Raw genomic sequence first — 22,786 nt, forward strand, 5'->3', positions numbered from 1 at the left:
GCAGACAGAGGTATTCTATTCATGGATAAACTTTCCAGCGGTAAACGCTATAACAAAAGAGTTTCACTATTACAAAATAGAGAAACCTCCGGAAGAGTACGCTCCTTTCGAGGAGATTGAAATTCCACTTAAATTTCAAGAGCACTTGCTCTGGTTTAATGGCGCCCTAAAACACAATGATCACATAACCAGGCTCGGTCCACTAGGTAGACCAGGAGCAACGTGGCCGGTTTTAGCCAGCTACACACCACATCCTGACATTGTAAAAATGTCAAAGGAAGAGCTGTTAGTACAGCTAAAAACACTAATAAAAATACATAGGCAATTAGTCCAATATGTAATGCGGACTGCAACAGTCCAGCCAGCTGTTAATACACCACAGCTGACCCCTCATCAGGGGAACACTAATAAAATTACACCACAGAACATACAGTCATGTCTTGGTAAAACACCCGTAAAACGGGAACAAATTCCTTTCTGGTTAGCACAGAAAATCACTCAAATAGAGGCAGTATTTCCTGATACTACCCCTATTGAGAAACACAGAATCTTGACAATCTGCCTTCCTATGGGAATCGCACCACACGTGGAGGACTGCGACACTTGGGGTACAGTCTTTGCTTCCATTTACACAAAAACACACGGTGTTCCGCCTATGGCGGTAGTACCAGAAGTGCTAAAACAGATTCAAAATGAATTCGGCCCAGAGCCCGCTTTAAATCTAGGTATGAAATTACTGAAAGACTTCAAGCAGGTCTCGGCTATATTATTAGCCAACATAAAAGGAGAAGCAGCATCTGTGGCGATCCGCCAGAAATTGAAGGAAACAGATATAAAAGATCCTGTTGAGCTTGCAAAAATCGTAGAAAAATGCTATGAAGATTTAGGTAGAGACAGCTTGGGTGGGAAACCAGTAAAGACCCAACTGCTCGAAAATCCTGAAAAATTATTTATTAAAAATAATTTAAACACTCCTAAAAAGAGCTGGGATGGAAATAAACAATCCACTCCCAAGGAAAAAGTTTTCCAGTCCAGAGGAAGGTCTCCTCGACGGAGGGAAAGAACTCCGACTCGAGAACGCCAGTCTCCCCAGCGGGAGCCCTCTGAGAAAAGATATAACCTTAGAAATAGGGATAATCTGAAAAAACCTGATAGATATCAAAGTATTGATACACGTCCCTCTCGATCTCTTCCACAGAATTCGGAAAGAAGAGGACGGTCAGACCCAGGAGAGCACACCAAGTCCAAAGACAAGGAACCTGCTCAGAGTAAAAAATCTCAATTTCAGAAAAAGAAGGTAGCCAGTATTAGAGTAATCAACCATGCCGAGAATACTGAGGACACAGTTGAAAACGGGGAGTGGGCATTGACAATGTTGGACAGTGCAGCAGAAATCAGTATAGCGCGCAAGATCTTGATGAGTCATCTGGAGACAGTGGACACGAATGAATACATTCAAGTCGAAACTGCCGACGCCAGACTTAGCAAACCCCATAAAATATACGAAATAACATTGCGTATAGAGGGTGATAAGACTAGGAAAATTAAGGGTCTATTTTGGGATAAGCTCTCAAAAGGCTATGATATTCTGTTAGCTGAAAAAGATTGGCCCCCGGAGTTTGTCAGGGAGTGCCCTCGTGGCGAAGAAGTGATTATGCCAGCCTTCTCGAATCACATTCCGATTCACAAAAAATATACATATGCAAGGAAATGGGCAGTAGCCCAGGCACCTGCATTGTATAAAAATCATGTAGGATGGGATGAGGATTCACCTCCTCACAAAATTCAATTAAAAAGTGAACCAACTGCCCAACGGCAGTATCCCATAAAGCAAGAAGCTAAAAAACAGGTCAGGGAGATCTTAGATCAACTTGAATACCAGGGGGTGATTGAAACATGCACCTCTCAAATGAACAATCCTTTGTTTCCTGTCTCCAAGCCAGACAATTCATATCGTCTACTTTTGGACTACAGACATCTTAATACATGTTGCAAAACTTTTGCAGTACAAAACTCGCATAGTGCAGCCCTAATGAATAACATAGTTAGGAAAAAATATAAAACGACATTAGACATATCTAATGGTTTCTTTTGTCAAAACATTGCACCGGAAAGCAGATATTTGACCGCTTTCTCTGCATTTGGGTCGCAGAAAAAATTCTGTCGACTCCCACAGGGGTTCAAGAACAGCCCAGGACTATTCTCAGCTAGGGTAACAGAGTTACTACAAATATATGATGATGAAGCATTATCTTACGTAGATGATATCTATCTCACAGACGACGACTTGGATACTCACTTGAAAAGAGTGAACACCATTATACTTGGGTTCGCAGCAGAGGGTTACAAATTCAACTTTAAAAAGTCCCGAATTGCCCATCTGACAGTACTATTTTTAGGGTACGAATTATCAAGTGAAGGGAAAAGCCTAGCGGACAACTTCTTAGAGAAGTGCGCTGTACTCCAAGCTCCAAAAACGCTGAAGAATTTACAATCCATTCTAGGTTTTCTGAATTTCGGAAGAACATACATTCTAAATTACGCAGAGAGGATTAAACCTCTCTACGAACTAATTAAACCTGATTTTAAACAAATCAATTGGACTCAAAAACACACAGAAATTTTGAGATCACTGCAAACAGACATGTTAGCAAACACAAAATTAGATACACGTGACAACACGATCGATCTTGTAATCCGAGTCATCCCAGGAAGATGCGGATTCACGTACCTAACCTCTAATGAGGGAGAAAAGGTACCAATTTCAATTAAATCTCACTTGTACACACAAGCAGAAAAAGCATTCAGTCACACAGAAAGAACTGTGAAAGCAGTGCAAATCGCATTAGCAAATGAACGAGAACTAGCACACGGCAAACGGATTAATATCCTGACAGCGGAATCCGCCTTCGAAGCGCTATTCAGCCCAGTAAACCTGCCTACAGTGTCACTGGATCCGAAATGGATACAGTGTATAGATTCTCTAGGAGCGGAAGACGTGAAATACTATTTCGCCCCGCAATTTGAAGAACTGAATGATTTAGAATATGAAGAAGAATATCCTCTGCCTATCGAAATTCTACCTCTCCCACAATACGCATGTATAATCTATACAGATAGCTTTGTACAGCATTTCAACGTAGAGAGAAAATCCTACGATGCAGCATGTGCGATTATTAAATGTCGTTGGCTGTACGGTAAAATTACACCGAAAGTAACAAAAACGGAATCTGTAAGAAACTGTTCGGTTCAAAGAACTGAAATCAGATCTTTAAAGATGGCGCTTGAAAATGCAGAACGTGAATTCCCGACACTTATCGTGTGCGATTCTCATTTTTGCGTCAACTCTTACAACAATAAGCTGCAGAGTTGGATTGAAAACGACTACAAAGATGACACAGGTGCCACAATAAAGCATAAATTGCTCTGGAAACAGGTAGCTCTTTTACACAAAGAACTACAAAAGACTCACGTGATTCACGCACAGAGTCTTCAACGTGATGGCGTTCACTTTGCAGGGAATTCATTGGCTAATACAGTCACCGCGGAAGCAACTAAACTGGCTTCCGTAGCCACAAAAAACGATGCAGAGCGTACAGCGTACAGATAAATACATAGACGGGGAAACCATGCTGGCAGTAAAAACGACCGTAAAAGGCGACTGTGCAGCGCTACCCGTGATCTATCCACTCAATTATGCATACGTAATCGATGCAAACTTCGTTCCTTTTGCGCGAATCCCTGGAGTGGGGGACAGAGTAATTCCAAACATGAACAGGAGAATATTTTTAATAGCAGACGCACATATGGGTTTGGGTCCTAGGCACAGAGAAATCAAGGAATCACTGACTGAATTACAATCAGTATTCTGGTGGCCGGGAATGAGTGTAGAACACCAAATATATGCAAACAATTGTGAGAACTGCAATAGGGATCGCAGTAGCGAACCTTGCTACCGGCTACCAATCAGAAAGAGCGTAACGCTGCCTACACCCCACCCTGCGTCCTATTAACAGTTAAGGCTAATAACACTTAAAAAATATGGTCTCCAGCGCTCGGCTGACGCTAGAACGGTTATAAAAGATTTGCGAGTCTTTATCGGCACATACGCAATTACCACGTTCCATTCTGACCAGGGTCCTGCTTTCAGCTCTCGAGCTTATAAGGAGGCCATGGCTAGCATGGGAATTGGGTTGCGGTATTCTTGTCCGTCATACCCCGGAAGGGAACAGTGTGGTAGAAAGAAAAAACCGGGACATAAAGCGATCTATAACAGCGAAGGTATTAGGTTCAGGCGCTGGGTGGGTCAAACATTTAATAAGTGTCCAAACTAGTCTTAACAACATGCCAAGAAATTCTCTAAAAGGTTTCAACCCATACGAACTATTGTTCGGAATTAGAATGCGTATTCAGGACCTCGATAGTCAGATGTCAGTGGTACAAGAAGAAACAACACACTTTGATGTAAAGGATCGTTTGGCTGTTTTACAGGAACTGAATGAAACAAGAAAATCATTAAGCAACATAAAGTTAAAGCAACAGCCAACTACCACTGACGAGGCACCACCAGCAACAGCCCCAGCAAGGCCTGTCTGGATTCCAAAGATTGGGGATCTAGTCAGAGAAAAGATCGCGGTTAAGAAGGAATTTGGGCCTTCTTACAGAAAAGCAGTACCTGTCTTGGCAGTCACCGGAACAAGATCAGTTGTGCTACCGCCCCTTGCTGGTAAAAAGGAGAACAGAGTCGTGTCCATCGACCTGGTAAAACCACAAGCATGTGGCCTATAATCAACAGTAGGCCCAGTGGACTCCCAAGAAACAACAGAATACCCAAACTTGCAACAATCCAAGAGGTTCAAACTGAAAGACTAATCACATTCGATCAGCCTGCAGTGCACAATGAAGACTATGCAATAATGCCATGGAACTCGTGCCTCTTGAAACACAGATTGAAACAGTTCGTCAAGAAACAACATCAGTCTACACTAATGTGGCATCAGAAAGTGCTACCGAGAGACAGATTGAAAGAACAATCCCATCAATTGACAGAACAGCCTCTGGTTATTTCATCAACTTCGACAACTTCTCTGAAGATGAAAACGACCCCGAAGTGATGCCAGAATCAAAAAAGACTTTTAAAGAAAAAGCAACGGAACTCTTTCATCAACTAAAGGAAATCTACCTTATTTCCCCTTGGCTAGAGTTCTGGTTCGGTCTAGGTGTATTTTTCCTCCTGCTTTGGCTCATCATGGTACTGTGTTTGGGAAAATTCATTGAGGGAAAATATATTACGATGGACACAGCAAGTCAGAACATCAACCTAGTCCTGAAACCACACAGATCATCCCATGTGAAGAAAAGAGAACTGTCAACAGTGAATGTCACAGCAATTCCAATACCTGGTGGGGTGGTATGGGAGAAAACAGACTATGAGATATATGGTCCGGTCGAAATCCTGAAGTATCCTCATCAACTGAAGGTTTCCTTAAGTGACTTTGTAAAACCTAGTACATTCTCTGATGATTGGGACTTTAACAGTATTAATGACATGATGTCTGATTTAGTAATGTCAGCTAGATTCACAGATCATGATTATTTACAAGGTTCATCTAGTTATGAGCAGTTATTCTGTTACACACACTATGGTGATCATTACTTGCATAAATCTGCACAGCCTAGAAATGTTTTTATGTATAATCAATTGGAACATTGTGCTACACCACCTAAAAGCAGTTCTAAAGCATTTTTTGAGAAATTCAAATACTTCTCAGGGTTTAACACCAGTGATGCAGAAACGTTTTATTACAAACTGTTAGATAAAACAGGAATGAAAACAATGCTGACAAATTGTAAATTGATATATTCAGAAGCATTTTATGACAAAATGGTGACATTTGGTTTTGATTATTGGAAAAATAATATTGAAACGAAAACAATTTGGGGTACAAAAGATTGGCAGGTGCAAGGCATTGAAGCACTATTTAGAACCTGCATGATACCAGAACAAATGTTGTTTTTAAATGACACAATACACCAAACATCTTGTCTTGGCCTAGCTAAGAACAAAGACCTTAAAACACCGTCTATACCAAAGCCAATACCTGAAAATATAACTGCAGATATTGAGTTAGACGTGCCACAAATTTTACATTTTAACAGAACAAATCCTGATTGGAAAAAGTGGTTAATCTGGCCTACAGACACAAACAGCTGTCAAGATAGATTCCTGAATAAAACACATGGGTTAAAAATGACCAGATTAGACTCGAGATACTCCCAGAGACAACATCCAGGGATTATAACAACATACAGTGTAGGGAAGCTCTGCCTTGAATGGCTAACATCATCCACACTGGCTGAAATTAAGCAACACTTGTCTTTACTAAAAGATGGTGCTGATTTGCGCGATTTCATTCTTGGACCACGCAAACAGCGTCAAAAGCGTTTCATAGCGACCAGTATCTATGCTGCGTACAACGAGGCTTGGAAAGTCAAACAAATTGAAACTGCTGAAAAAATACGAGAAATTGATCGTATTAATTTGGAGAAATCACTTTCTGTAGTAGACAATGGGTTAATGACTCTGTCTTCCAGAATATATTCGTTGGACAATATTGTATCCTCTGCCTTTGATGTGATAGACAGAGACTTGCTAATGTTACAACATGGCCAGTCGCAATTACGTTCTATTATAGAATTAGGCTGGACGCTGCAAAATCTTCGTTCAGGCTATGTGCCTTGGCGTTTAATCAACACAACGTCATTATTTTACATTTTTAACCTTACTGATAAACAGATCAGTTTGGCACAGAAAGGAGCAGACTATGCAATCCTGAGCATCGAAAAACTCGAGAGATTACCATTGACAATGTCAGAGAGTCCTGTCATTGAATGGATAATACACGGAATTATCACCATTCCGATAACAACTTTCCGATTTAAAAAGTGCCTTGAATACATACCTGCTGGCCAGTATGAACAATTGGGTAAAGGATATGTAAAATCTGAATGGAAATTACCATACACTCATTCTTGCTATAGTGACAGCGACAAAAATGTATTTCTTAGTGGTGACAACTGTAAACATTCACTAAGCGGTATACTTTTGTGTCAGGGTATTAATTTACACGGAGGATGTGATGGAAATTCTAACAACCTTTCATGCCACCAGCTAGTCACACCTGCAACTCAGATAGAGCCCTTCTTTATGCAACTCGCAAACGGGAGTTACATTCTTAGAACGGATCACAAATGTTGTGGCCTCGTGCCAGGGAAAAGTTATCTAGTAAAAGTAACATCCATGGTCAAATGCTGTATGCAAGCATTGTTTCCGAGTGGGCCTGCAGACACAGTGACTCCCATCTGGCCTCGTCTGAATCTCTATTCTATACGAATTGATACTTTAAGCAAAATGAAATCTGTACTTTTACAGACAACAGTGCCTATAACGTCATCAAAAGAGACGTATGATCTTCTAGTTGCAAGGACAGCTACTGAAGTTCATGACCTTTTATCAACAAATTGCCCCGTGCATTTCGTAGAAATGTTGAGCCAACTCCTTAACATGTCTAGTGCAACAAGCATCCCAGGCATATTTAAGACAGTCTTTACGGGACTGCTAACACCCTTCCAGGCAATTTTGGGAATCGTTCCTAATTTTGTACACTCTGTTTTTGGCGGCATACCATTATTTTTGGGACTTGTAGCAGGGATTTTATTTTTGACCCTCCTGCTTCGTTATGGCAAGCCGAAACTCAGACATAGCTCCCATGGGAATGGAAGAAACAATCCTAGCAATGCGCTACCGGGACAGGATAACTAACGTCCTTGGATTGGCCAGGCTGAGAGATCTAAACATGACCTGGTAAATTTCATTCAGACCTATATGGCAAAATTGCATTTTACCTGTGCTAAGATGTATGCTTTGCGGAGATGAATGCGTGTTGGACATCTGTCTTTCACTTCCATCAGCAGTACCAATGGACGTCGATACTTTGCTCAGTCCAATAACGGCTCACGCATTGTGTTGTCCCCAGCGGCTACCAATCCTGATGACGGCATTTGTGGAGACTCCTGTACTACGACTAGGTGGTAATAGTGGAGCAAGCGACAAAAGCAGCATCACCCAGGTACGGCCATCTGTGAGCATTGCTGCTCCTGACTATGATGACAGCAATCATTCTCACACCTGCCAAGTTACAACGCTATCAAATTTGGTTGAACTATCACCTGATTTTGTAGACCAATTCTTTGAGAGCCTGTCTGATACGATGTTCTCACCCGTACAGAAACAATAACTTTTAAGAAGCTTTCCGACACACAGCGTTCCCATGAACTCTGAATTCGGCCTTCAGTTTTGATCAACAAAAACTGCAAACAGCTTTGGAACTGTATTTCCCGTTCAAGCAATAATTCTTTTGAATTGGACATTTTTAATATTGACCTCCTTTTTGGCACGAACAATTCTTTGCTTAAGGTAAAAACTATTCTTAGAGAACAGAAGCTTCACACTTCTATTCCTAAACACATCTAGAGACATAACAAACTTACACCAGCCTCTAGCACATTTATTGCAATGCATTTATATATGTGATGATTTATCTCGCCCTTCTTCTGTCAGAGATACTTCATGTGTAATTCTTTTTGCATAATCGTTCATTGATTTCATATGCAATAATTTTTGAATGATTTCTATGCTTCAAAAAACGTACAGTACCTAAATTTCACGTATTACAATATACGCCTATTTCGAATGCATTTATGTATTTTGGGGTGGGCAATGTTACACATGCATCTAATTGCTCTAGTTTTAGTAATTTGATGGACATGAAAACGTGGAGTGGGTGTTGCGTGTTTATCTAGGTTCCTGATCGATACTGTGACCTTATGCCCCTATTCGGCTATAAATCCATTTATTCCCTATATTGGCATAACCGTTCAAGTGCGATTTTCAGAAAAGTCATCTTTGGCCTCACACGAACAGAGCCACATTCCAGCATAGCTCTCTGCCACTTCCTTTGCGACCAATTAGTGCAATGACAGAGCAGAAGTCGCTATCTGATATTCCTAGATTAACACTCCGAGTTCTTCAACAAGATAAAAACTCAGCAAACCTGGAAATCCCTGCTTGCTGTGTTTTGATTAGTAATGGAACTCTAATGAGCAACTGATAGCTATCACTTCCTAGTGACATCTTTAATTGACGTCTTATGTCCAGCAAACTTGCGTCAAACCCGGCACCTGTCAGGTATAAATATTACCAACGTTGCCTTAAGCAATGTGAGCTGTTGTACTGTTGCTAGCTGTCTGCAAGACCCCGTGTTGGTGAAGCTAGCACCCTGTCGCTGCAGCCTGCTGTCCCTGTGGTGGTGAAGCTACTGATACCATTATCGCTGCTAAAGCGCGAACGATGGTGCAGTACGCTTAGGAGCTGAACAGCCGTCCCTCTGCGAAGACATCCAGCAGATTCCAGCTGCCCGCGGACGCTGTCCCCCGCCTCCTCCTCTCGACGCGCTGAAGAAGAGCCGCTGCCTTTCTCGTGCAGAGAAATCCAGCTCCGGCGTTTCCGGTCTACCCTTGCGGGTGACAGGGATATCGAGTGACCCCTGAAGGAGATACCAAACCTCCATCATTCTATTCAGAGGTATGGTGTTGACTAAACCCTTAGATGAGAATTCTTGAAACAAACCTTGGCAAAACCAACTTAACTTAAAGCTACTTACTTACTCCCCTTCCACGTGTTAGGCTTAGGTCAGGCACACTGAGGTAGGCTTAGTTAGAAGCACCAGATGAGTATGTTAGCCTAATGTATATATGACTGTATATATGTGTTATTACTTTTAAACCATTGTATGGCTAAGAAACCATATCAATGCTTTTACAGTTCTATTTCGCAATACTTATCTTACTGTACATACTTTTTGTAATAACAAGTCTTGCAATTGTGGCAATACATTTCTCTTGTACGAGAAGAAAGACTGTTCAATAAATGTTAACCTTTTATTGACAAACGCCCGTCTCTCTATTCTCTACATCTCGTGAAAGTAAACTGCACTAATCTGACTGAGTGAAATACCTGTCTATTGTTTCACACGACCCTAGAGATTGACTCTTGATCTGAGGAGCAAAGTTGTCATGTTGCACGGTTGTTGGAAAGCTGAATCCCTTCTTGTCTGTGCCAGGGAAGCTGATCACTTCCCATGCAGAGAAGAAAGTTTCCAGTGACCTCTGAGCTAGTTGGTAACACACCCAATTAAGTTTAGCATAGTCAGTGGAGGCCTGGAATATCTGCAGTTCCACGTCGATACTACTGTTTATGTTATTCCAATGCGCAGGGCCTAGTGGGAAACTAGGAACTACACTACATAATCAAATGCAGCCAAAATATCAAACATGAGTTTGATATTTTCTGATTCTCTACAGTTTATAAAATAATTAAACTAGACCTAAAACATGAAACTAAACCCTGCATCTTTAGACCAAAGGCCACAAAATTGAAAAAAGTCAAAGGAAGAAGAAACAATATTTTAGTGGCATCCCTAAAGAACAAAACTCAAGCAGAATAATGTTAGTCAGTCTTTCTTACTGCTAGCTTGTATAACAAAGTTACATTGTATTGAACCCTTTAGGAAGAAAAAAATGACTCATTCACTCTCGTTTTCCTTTCTTTGAATGGCATTTAGTTTGTGGTTGTGCAGGTGTTTTTTCAGTGTTTATATGTTTTCACCGGTGAGGGCTATTTTTCTTCCAGTGGGGTTTTATCAGTTATTATAGGTTTAAACCTAAAACCCCACAGCCTATACATAATCAATTTCCTTTGGACAAATGCCATCTTGGAGCTTTTAACAGTGAGACCCCCACACATGTTGCGATGCAATAGATCTCTTTGTTCACAGTCAGGAATAGTGACAAAAAATGTACGCATCTTCCAATGGATCTCGGAACAGAACAAAGTTAACCAGAGAATAAATTATGTTAATCCGACTTGTCTTTACATGCTCTGCTGCCCGCGTTTTCAGTCTAAGTTTATGGTGAACTACAAGACCATAGGTTACTTCTGGCTTAATCACTGCACTATCTCTGGAACAAGCCGCTTATCCAATGATATTTGCTCTTCTGTGGGGACAAATTAAATGGCCCTTCCCCGGCATTGATCCTTCTAATTTTTTAGCTTTAATTTTGTGTATTTATTGGGGAAAAAAATTGTTTATCATCTTTCAGTACATACATGATATTCCTGCCTTTCAGAGGATAAGCGACATGTTAACATGTAGTGATTGTATCACTTCATCACTCCTTGCCACCATGAGGAACTGTCTCTATTGTGACTGTCAGGGACATTTATTTCTCTAATGATAGGTCTTTTGTGAATGTCCCTGAGGTATTCCTTCAGCCAGTGTATCCTTTTCTTTATTGTTTAATACATAATGGAATGCTATGAGATATGATTCCCCTGTTCTTCACCAATCAATAATTTAGCTACACAAGCAATCACACCTCGGACTCCTTATTTAGAAATCAACAATTTTGCACACTGTGAAAGTCAACAATTTTGCACACTGTGGCCGAGCTAAAACATAGTGTTGAGTTTTTTTAATTAAAGGGTGAATCATTTCTTGGAAAAGGATTGCCTTCAGAAGCACAGATGATCCAACGGTAGCATCGCCAATGAAATTAGCAATGAAAAGTGGGCACGTAGCACTGGTCACGTGAAAACCTTCTAAGGCAATTTAAGAGAGCTAACAAGTAAGCATGGGCGAATTTTGCGAATCTCGCGTTCACGAATTTTGCGGATTTGCGAATTCGCAATCCGCAAAATCCGCGAATTCTCGCGAATTTGCGGATTTTTTTTGTGTTCGCAAGTGTTTCTGCCAGTTCGCGAGGATTTGGTACTAGTTCGCAATTGCGAACTTACTTGTCGGCTCGCAACGGTCGCGACTATGTTGTTTCTACGTCTGGTTCATCATCACAGCCTCCCAGCACCCTCTGTTTCACCACTGGCACCCTCTCTTTGACCCATGCCACCCTCTGTTACATCAATGCCACCCTCTGGTTCATCATCACTGTAGAAGATGGGGGGGGAAAGCAAGCCCACCTGCCCTGCTTGAACTGACATGAATTAATTTGGGGTTAGTTTATTAACAACACCTGCCCTGCCCCAACTGACAATAATGAATTAGGGGCTAATTAATGTGTCACTGAAAGAATTTGAAGTTCCAGCCTGGCACCTGCTTGTCTGCTCCTTTAGCTGTAAATCAGGACCTTTGTGGTATACAGTTAAGGTCAGAGCAGGGTCACACAATAGTTGCAAGCAGGCAACCGAATTCTGGAGGGCCCCCTCTGGAAGCACTACAGGGAATCGTTACAAATCATGAGGTTGACCTTTTGCACCTGCTCATTGCTTTTGCTTTTGCAAAAATCGTTTTTCGGTTTTTTCGCGCTATTCGCGGGGCGCAGCGTCATGCGAAACCGACTGCGGAAGCCGCCAATTTGTGCGAATGAGCTTTTTATTTTTTTGCGGCTTGTTGTTTCGCGAGTTTTTTTGCAGTATTCGCGAGCCGCTTGCAGCGCAACACGCGAATTTACCCCAAGGTCGAGTACGGGCGCGGCCATTTTGTTTGCGAGACGTATTTCCGTTTCCGCCCGCTATGTATAATCTCGCGCAGTAAGCGCATTGCGAGTAGAGGTTCGCACGAGATCGCGAGGAAAATCTCGCGCCGGCCATCTTGTTTTTCATTCATTTCCTGTGTCTGGGCATGGTGTTTAATCCTCTTGCTATCTTTGCCATCCTTTGCTTGTTTTCAGTTTTTTTTTAACGATTTTGCTTCTTATCTATCCGTCTCTTTTCCTAGCTGTATATTTTTGTCTTTTCTGCAATTTTTCTTTACTTTTAAACTACTTTTTTAAACTCTTTTCTTTTCTTCTTCCCTATCCTATTCCTTCCTAATTTTCTACTTCCTACCTTACCTGCCCAGACCATGGTGAAGCCAGGCACCGTGAAGCTGCCCAGGCACTTGAGGGCGGCAGCGGCGGCGGGGAGGAGGAGTTCTGGACCCCGTGCCAGGACACCATGCGGTCGATTGAGGGGGGAGCAGGTGATGCGACGGGAGATCTTCAGCCCGGAGGAAGTGGGCGCGCTGGTCTACTTCGTCCAGCGCCGCCTGCCCAGGACCATCGCGGGAGGCGGCAGGATCGCGGCCGGCGGCTACAACATGCGGGAGCGCCGGAAGCGGTGGGAGAAGGTGTGCTGGGCCATATCCCACCTCTACGGGGTCCAGCGCAACTACAGCCAGGTCACCCATCGCTGGACGGACCTCCTGGACAGGGAGCGCGACCTGCTGGACCAGCTCGGCTTGGAGATCCCCGGGCTTGGTGAGTAGTAGTAGCCATTTCATCACTCACTACTATGATGTTTTCTCCTGCTCTGTGTTGTTGTATTGCAAATATTTGTTTTTTACATGGAGCAAGCCAATAATGCCGCTGATGACGATTACATTGTAGTTAAATTATATTTCAAAATCTTCTGTGCATTTCAGGTGCACTGCTCTCCTTCTCAGTGGCATTGCTACTATGCTTATTTGTTTTCTATTTTGTGGTCTCATTGGCCTGAGTAACTATTATGTATGAGTGTACTTTACAGAACTGCGTAATGCTAGACACTAGGGGGCAGATTACATTTACAAGCCCCTTGCGCCACGTTTACGTTGCCTTGCGTGACGCAACAGCGGCGTAAACGTGCCGCATCCCTGCGAGTCATTTACAGCATGACGCATCTAGGGAGATGCGTCACGTTATAAAGCCATGGGCCTGCACCACAATGGGTGCGTTCCTAGTACGCAGGGTGGGCGGTCCGGTGGCTGTGCGCCTCGCAAAATTGCCTGCGTGAAATCTACAAGATTTAACGCAGGCACTTCTGCGACGCTGCTACGTCAATTCAATTCCTTATGCCTGCTTGAAGCAGGCGAAAGGACTGACACAGCATGTTAAGTATTGGGTGGCACTGAGCATTACTGGAGTTGTATTGCGTTGGCGACGTGACTCCAGCGATGCGCCGCTCTTACGTGACGAGATGCGTCACGCAAGTGCCTACCCTTGCGCCAGGGCGCGCCGCATTGTAAATGAGGCGCATCTGCCGTGTCGCAAGGGTAGTTTTGCGTGACGCATTTGATCTGGCGCATCTCTGGAGATGCGCCAGAACGCGTAAGTAAGTATGCCCCTAAGGGGCAGAATTGCAATTACCGTCGCATCCCTGCAAAGTAGCAGGGATGCGCCATTAATTGTGCGGCCCGCTACCACCACCAAACATGGTGCGCCGTATTTGCAATGCGGCGCACCATGGGCCCAAAACATCACCGAAGCTTTACTGCTGGAGTTGCGTCACAACGATGGCGCAGCTCCAGCAATGCTCTGGGGTACCCTATCTCCCCAATGCTGGGTCAAGCCGTACATCTGCTTCAAGCAGGTGCAGGGTTTGTGTGACGCATCATTGTCCTAAAGGTGACTGATTGAAATTTTGTAGATTTCACTCAGCCACTTTTAGGATGTGTTCCAGCGCAGGAATGCCCTCCCTTGCGCCGGAACGCCCCCTGATGGCGCAGGGCTTTATAACGGGATGCATCTCCCAAATGCGTCACGTTGTTATAATATTATACGCCGCACCATGGCGCCCTTTTTTGTTTAGCTGCTGCGTCACAAAAGTCACGCAAGAACGGAGCAAAAGAGCCGCAAGCGGCTTAAATCTGCCCCTTCCTTTGTACCCCTGACAATAAGAAAAATAGTGGCGGTGGATTGATAGTTTGACTATTTAAATGACTAGTAATGTAGCAGGCAACTGTTAGTGTTGTCACTGATCTGACTGAAATCACAATGGAGTTTGTCTGTCACTTTGCGTCTTGCCTGCGGACTGCTGCCTGCCAGTCCTAGGTGAACCTTTCAGTACTTTGTTTAGCGAGTTACGTGACTTTTGAAGTCACAGGTCCGCAAATAAATGAATACTAACCCTAATCAATATAATTTCGCGGAAATATTTTGTTATTGTTCTTTTGAAATGTTTGATTTGGTTGACATTGACAAGCAACAATCATCCATGTTTTCTGTTCTTTCTTTCATGTTGTACGTCAGCTCCCCCCAGGGGCGAGGGGAGGACACAGGAGCAGCAGGCGGCGGATGCTGTTCAACAGGGCCAGGATCGGGCAGGCGAGGGCTCCTTTGCTGGCCCCAGTAAGTTTTCATTTTAGACTAGTACCTATTTTTCCTAGAGTTCCTCATTTGATTTTTTCAAAATCGTCTTTGATCTTCTTGTAGACTGTATCTAAATTCTTATCCTGCCTCTACTATGACTCCCTGTGGTATTACTAGATTATTCTTATTAGTCTGTCTGTGTAGCTAACTAAGATTGCACGGTTGGCGAAACTCCCATTCTAGTCAGCAATAGCTCTATCAACTTAATGCAGTCCTCTGGGATTGTCCATAATGTCTTTTGAAGTGTTCTATCTGCTTTGAAAATTCCCAACTATAAAATGTGAATGACCACCAAGAAATAATAAGATACTACCTTTTGGTTTGGATAGGAGAACAATCCATACCACTACAGTGGCGCGGACAATTCTTCTGCTGAAACAGAACTATGGACAATAAATAGTGCATTGGTTATGAATTATAATAGGCGCTGTTAGAGTTTCCACATACCTCTGTGATAACAGACTTTGAACCCCCAATGTCCTTACTGACTGACTACTACATAGTGTGGCACAGTCATTTACCTCCCGAATTCATCGATCATTGATCCCCAATGATGATTATTATCCAACGTCGCTGAAGAGTACGGAGTCAGAGTCAAGAAGTGTCAGAGGCACGGACTCATGCTTGCAAAAATTGCAAAACCTTTCGCTCAGTCACTCTAGTCACTCTAGACCAAAAAACACAGAGTCCCTCTAAGTTTAAAAGCTTTATTAAAAGTAAACACATTTATTAAAATGAAGTCATAATAAAAAAACGAAACGTTTAACTGAGAATGTAAAAGTGGTTAGTGCTGACGATTAATTGAAGACATTTCTTGTGGTCGAGCCGAGCTCTCACCTTGTTTCAACTTGATCTTGTTGTTAGAAGTCCATCTTCTGTCTGTGTGGAAAAAAATGGTGCGTGTTAAAAAGCCAGCCTTCATCAGTTGTGCCAAAAAGTGCTGCATTACATTGTTTTCACATGTCTTCATTCCTTGACCAAATACTAGTGAGTGGTTTATTCTAACATTCCTAAATGTACTTTGTAGGTGGAACATCTGGTGGCGGGGCCAACGCGGAGGTGGTGGTGGTGCTCGACACGGATGCGGAGGGCAATTCCTCAGGGGAGGATGCGGCGGTTCCAGTGCCGGCTGTGAGAGTTCAGACGGTGGTGGTGGCGGGCAGAGGTAAGCTCTTATATATTCCTTACTTATTGAGATTGAAGACGTGGCTGGGAAGGAAAGAATATGAGATGCATGGCTGGGTGAATGATGAAGCAATGATTGGTGGAAGGACAACAGCCTGGGTGGGTGACACAGAAACTGTATGTGTCCATATACCTGGATCATGCTACTATCTGACTCTTAGATAGCATATGTGTATCTAGAGCAGGGGTACTCATAGTACGGCCCGCGGCCCAGTGGCGGCCCGGCAAGCCTTCCTTGGCGGTGTGCAGACCTTGCAGACAATCACTGCTCCCCCGGCCCCCACAGAGCAGAGTGGAGATGCAGGGCCACAAAGAGGTGAAATAGAACAAAGCCTCTGCTCTGTGGGGCCGGGCAAGCAGTGATTGTCAGGGTGGAGATGCAGGGGCGCTACAACAAACAAAGCCTCAATAATATGTTAATGGTCTTTTAAAGACCTGTTAAGTACTTTGGTGTGGCTGTCTGTGTGTGCGCGTTGAGGAAGCTGTCTCAGCCCGGGCTGAAGGCTGACACAGACAGACACACACACAGTGAGATGACAGAGGGGGAGGGAGAGGGAGGGCAGGAGGGAGAGAGAGATGAAGAGGGAGGGCAGGAGGGAGAGCATGAGTGAGAGAGATGTATGTAAATGCTGGGTCTGGTGGCTCAGTGGATGAAGGCATCTGCTGCAGGGACCTGTGTGCAACCTCATGGTCACAAGTTTTCGTTTTGCTTTAGCCCCGCCCCCTCTGACTCCGCCCCCACCAGTGCAGCCCTCGGCCACAAACTACACTGTAAATTTAGCCCCTGAGAGAAAGTTTGTGAGTACCCATGATCTAGAGAGAGTAGACGGTCAGTGGATGAACTAAGTGTAACTTTGAAGAGCATGTAACACTGCACCCGCACGTCCGTTCCAGTGTAGGAAAGGCAAGGAAAAGAAGTTTTAATTTTGTCCAAATACTACCATCAATAGTAGCAGTAGTTTGTATTGCAAGCACAGCATAGATCCGGTTATTAGGGTGGCCACTCCCTACCTCTCTTAATAAGTTTAGTAGTACTCAGTCATTCATGTGTGGATGTATCACTGGTCACTCAATAAAAAGCAAAGCACCTAAAGTCATCCCATATATAAGCAAAAACATCCCATGTGAAGTGATAGATAATCCGATTATTTATCTTCTTCAATTTTCCATTTCTAGTACTCATTTCCACTGTAGGGTGAAAGTTAAATTAATTAAGCAGTAGCCCTTGAGTTGTAACAGAGTATTCTCAGTGCCACCCGTAATAGAAAAGTAAGAGCTTCACCACCTGCATGTACTGGACGGGTACAGTAACGCAACGCAAGTCTAGGTCACTCCTCATGGCGTGCGTCTCTTTTTCTCGGGTGCAAGTTTACTGCGCTGGCATTATGCCGGCTTGCAGAAGATAACGTACCAATTTTCCTAAACAAGAGACAAGAAGAAGAATAAGACTGGTGTACTTTCATAGTCGACTCCAATGGAAGTCCATAGTGCTCGTAGAATTTGTTCCTTAAACTCCCACTAATGTTAGAGCAAGGATGAAGAAGTGTGAGGTTAGATAGATACTGGCCTCAATAGTTATGTAATGCGCTTGCAAGTTGCTAGTTGTAGTGCAACACAAATTTCTGCTGAATGATTGAGTTAATCTTAAAGAGCATTGGTTACAGACTATGTCTTTCTTTCTTCATATAGGTTCTCCTTCCAAACGAACAAGGAGGAAGGAGCTGGCTAGAGCGGCCCGGCAACGGAGGATCGATGCCACTGTGGCCGAATATCGGCGGCTGATGGCCCTGGAGGACGAAGAAAGTGTGCAGTCGACCACAACAACTACGTCGTCTGCATCGGCCTCCGTGCCCCCACGGCCTGCCACCCAGCACAGTGGGCCACCCAGACTGAGCCGGGCTGCCAAAGCCAAACGCTACCGCCGAGTAGCAAGGACAACAGCTTCCTCTCACAGCCGTTGCACCTGCAAGGCATTGAAGGCACTCCTGCGCCGCAGTACCCTGATGGTGTCCCGCCTCCAGCAGGAGCTCCACCACTTTTCAAACGAGTTGGAGGGGCTCCGCGTAGAGCACGCCTTGCTCCGCCAGGAGCATGATGCCCTGGCCCAAAAAGTAGACAGCATTCACCCATAGTGTCCCTTGCCCCTTTTTTAGAGACTTTTGGGGGGGTGGGAATTGGGAGTTGGGTTTTTGGGGACTTTTGAAGGACAATCGTTGGGGTTAGGGAGGGTCTTGTGGGAGATTATTTTGTTAGGGATATAAATATACTTTTTCAAACTTTATCTGAGCATACCCGTTTCTTACTGCTTGCCTGGTGGGTGGGGGTTTAACAGTGACTTTGTTTTCCTGAAAGTTTAGTTCCATTTTCTTCCTTTAAGTGTAAATGTCCAAATGTTTTCAACACTAAGTGCCTCTCACAGAGTAAGTGAAGTGAATCCAAGAGTCCTAGGACTTTAGTAGTACTACCGTCAGTCTCTCGTCTCTCCTACTAATACTCCATTATACCCCCAAACCACCAAACGCTTATCTTACCTTTAATTTGTGTTTGAAAGTAGGGCTAGACCCAGGGCTGGCTCCACGGGAAACAGCGAATAAGGTTGGCAATCTTGGTCGGATAAAATTTCCTCATAGCGGTGGTACTAGTGGTGTGACACAGTGGCAGTTGCATGCCTATGAAAAAAAAGAAAATTAAATCTGGTTTGTCCTCCTGAGCAATTCAACGGTACAACTGAGAATATAGCAGGTGACAGAAGTACACTAGAACAGTGCCACATTGTAGCCTAACAAATGGTAAAGTATAACTACTAATTCGGTTGAAGTTCTTTGACATTAGCCATGGGTCTTTGTCAAGCAGAGTAAGAATATATCCTCGGATTTCTTCCCCAGCCTGTTGCTATCACCTTATCCTCCCCAGCAAGTGTGTGGATTTATTGCTGTAATTTAGTCACACATCAATCAAAACCACACAGCCCGGGGGAAGAGGGTTAGGGTTTGAAAAATGGATGGGTACGGGGGTTTTTGGGAAAGGTTTTGGGAGACAAGAAAAAATAGCACAGCATGGACAAACAATTGTGAACATAAAAAAATCTTTGGGTACAAACCTATCCAACAATCTTTGAAAGTGCATGCACTACTGCATGCATGTCAGTGAAAAGTAAGTAGTACTTTCGACAACTGTGGAAGAAAGAATGCGACAGTACAGGGCCTGTGTGGAATTATTGATAACGATATTCAACATAAGGTCTCTGTAGCCAGATACCCGAGAGCCTTGCTGGTCACTATAAATCCATTCACAACAACACTCAATGGGGTTGGTCTGGAAGGTATAGTAGATAGAAAAGGAGAAATTGCTTTTTTTCTAGGTGTCCCCTCACTCACCAGGGTTGCTCCTTGGTGACATGCTTCATCATTGGGGCCATCCCAGTCCTCTACGGGCTGGGGCGTGCTGCGACTTGCGAATTACGTAGGAGCACTTACAAATGACTATGTGTGGTGCAGATGTGATAGTGGAGTGGACTAAGTGATGTGTTAAGGGATCAATTTAGAAGCAGAGAGAGATCCAAGAAATGCAGTCACAGTCAGAGAAAAAGGCAAGGGATACTGTATCTATGTTGTTGTAGTTGTCCTGTTGGAAGTGGTAAGTAAGTTGCCTGCAGAAAAAAAATCCTCTTATTAGCGGCACTCCTCCATTGCAGCCGAGGCTTCGCCCATCGATGTTGGTCACCAGAAGACACCCCTGTAAAAAAGCACAGCATAGACAAACAATTGAACATAAACAATTATTTGGGTACAAACCTATCCATCAATCTTTGAAAGTGCATGCACTACTGCAATGCATGTCAGTGAAAAGTAAGTAGTACTTTCGACAACTGTGGAAGAAAGAATGCGACAGTACAGGGCCTGTGTGGAATTATTGATAACGATATTCAACATAAGGTCTCTGTAGCCAGATACCCGAGAGCCTTGCTGGTCACTATAAATCCATTCACAACACCACTCAATGGGGTTGGTCTGGAAGGTATAGTAGATAGAAAAGGAGAAATTGCTTTTTTTCTAGGTGTCCCCTCACTCACCAGGGTTGCCCCTTGGTGACATGCTTCATCATTGGGGCCATCCCAGTCCTCTACGGGCTGGGGCGTGCTGCGACTTGCGAATTACGTAGGAGCACTTACAAATGACTATGTGTGGTGCAGATGTGATAGTGGAGTGGACTAAGTGATGTGTTAAGGGATCAATTTAGAAGCAGAGAGAGATCCAAGAAATGCAGTCACAGTCAGAGAAAAAGGCAAGGGATACTGTATCTATGTTGTTGTAGTTGTCCTGTTGGAAGTGGTAAGTAAGTTGCCTGCAGAAAAAAATCCTCTTATTAGCAGCACTCCTCCATTGCAGCCAACGCCTCGTCCATCGATGTTGGTCACCAGAAGACACCCTGTCCACTGCCTGCCTGATGCTGAATTGTGGCTCGCTAATGTGAAGCCTGACTCCATCCTTTTTTCCCCATTGCAGAGACTGAAACCCGGCCTGTAATTATTCAACGAAAAACAGGAAGTGATATAATATTACAACACCACTGATAAATAAATATAAGGTATGTAGGCTGTGGAGTGCAAAAAGTCACAATTTGATTTTCCTAGTAGACAGTACAATATTTTTGAAAGTGCGTACTCTGTCTGAGTCACCTTTTGAAGGATAAATAAGTAGGGGCAAATTAATGTAGCGGATCTTTCCCCTCAAGCTAGGTGTACTGTAAACTGTGTTTTAGAACAAAATTAGATCTTCCTAGCAGTGCTCCCACCCAGACCCTTACTAAAGCCAGTCGCAAAAATGTAGAAGACCCCCAATCTAATCTCAAAAAACGAGGCCTAGCAGAAAACTGGTGACAAAACTTACTTTGAAAGTAAAAGTAGGCCAAAGTACCCCCTTCCTAATGACCCCTTACCCACCGTGGATTGCATTCAAACCACTTGCAAGCAACCAAGCAAAAGTATCCATAGCCAGCATCGCTCCAAGAATCGAAATCCCCCCCACTCAAACACATGCAATAGAAATACTGCTAACCCTAACGAGCCCTAAGTTAAGAATAGTGGCAAAGGCTTTCTTTAACTATGCCAAATCCCCCCTTTCCCACCATGGATTTTCTTCAAATGACTTGCAACCAAAATTACACATTCTCACGAGTGCTCTAAGACCCCAGAACTCAGTTGCAAAAATCTAGAACACCCCGAAACACATGCAATCCTGCCGCTAGGGCTAACCCTAACGAACCCTAAGTTACAAAAAGTGCCAAAAGGCTTTTCCGTGAGGATTTTGTCCCAACCACTTCTACCCGGTATTAGACCTTCCCAGGAATGCCCCAAGACCCGCCAACCCACCCGCCAAGAAGCATAACACCCCCAAACAGGCCAAAAGCAAAATCTCATACTTGCAATATTTCTCGGCCTTCGGTCCAAACGCACTGCGTAGCTAGGCCATAAGTCGGGGTTGCCACGACGGATTTCCTGAAAAGCAAATGCAATCAAGATTAGAGTGTCCCAGCAGTGCTCCCAGACCACGAAACTCACCCACAAACAGACGGAACCCCCCCTAAGAGCATCTCAAAGGCAAGCAAGTCATCAAAAACACAAAAAATGTTCCGCTTGGGATTTGGTCCAAACCACTTTTATCCGGTATTAGAGCTTCCCAGCAATGGCCCCAGAACCGTCAACCCGGGAGAAAACGAGTAGAAGACCCCCAAACAGCCAAAGAGCAAAAGTACAAAAATGGGGACTTTGTCAATTTTTCACAAATTTCCCAAATCACTCCGCGCGCACTCTGCAGCTAGGCCCTAACTCCCCTCTGCCACCATGGATTTGCTTCAAACCTCTTGCAAAGTAAAGTATATATAGCCAGCAGTGCGCCCAGACCCCGAAACCCACCCACAAACACCAGGAAGCCCCACAAACAGGCCCCCGAAAACGCTACATTGAGCAAAATGTCAGAAATAGCCGGAAAAAAAATCGGCCTGGATTTTGTCCCAACCACTTCTACCCGGTATTAGACCTTCCCAGGAATGCCCCAAGACCCGCCAAGAAGCATAACACCCCCAAACAGGCCAAAAGCAAAATCTCATACTTGCAATATTTCTCGGCCTTCGGTCCAAACGCGCTGCGTAGCTAGGCCATAAGTCGGGGTTGCCACGACGGATTTCCTGAAAAGCAAATGCAATCAAGATTAGAGTGTCCCAGCAGTGCTCCCAGACCACGAAACTCACCCACAAACACCAGGAAGCCCCCCAAACAGGCCCCCGAAAACGCTACATTGAGCAAAATGTCAGAAATAGCCAAAAAAAAATCGGCCTGGATTTTGTCCCAACCACTTCTACC

This window comes from Lissotriton vulgaris, chromosome 1_1 (genome assembly GCF_964263255.1).
Source record: "Lissotriton vulgaris chromosome 1_1, aLisVul1.2, whole genome shotgun sequence".
In the NCBI taxonomy this organism is placed as follows: Eukaryota; Metazoa; Chordata; class Amphibia; order Caudata; family Salamandridae; genus Lissotriton; species Lissotriton vulgaris.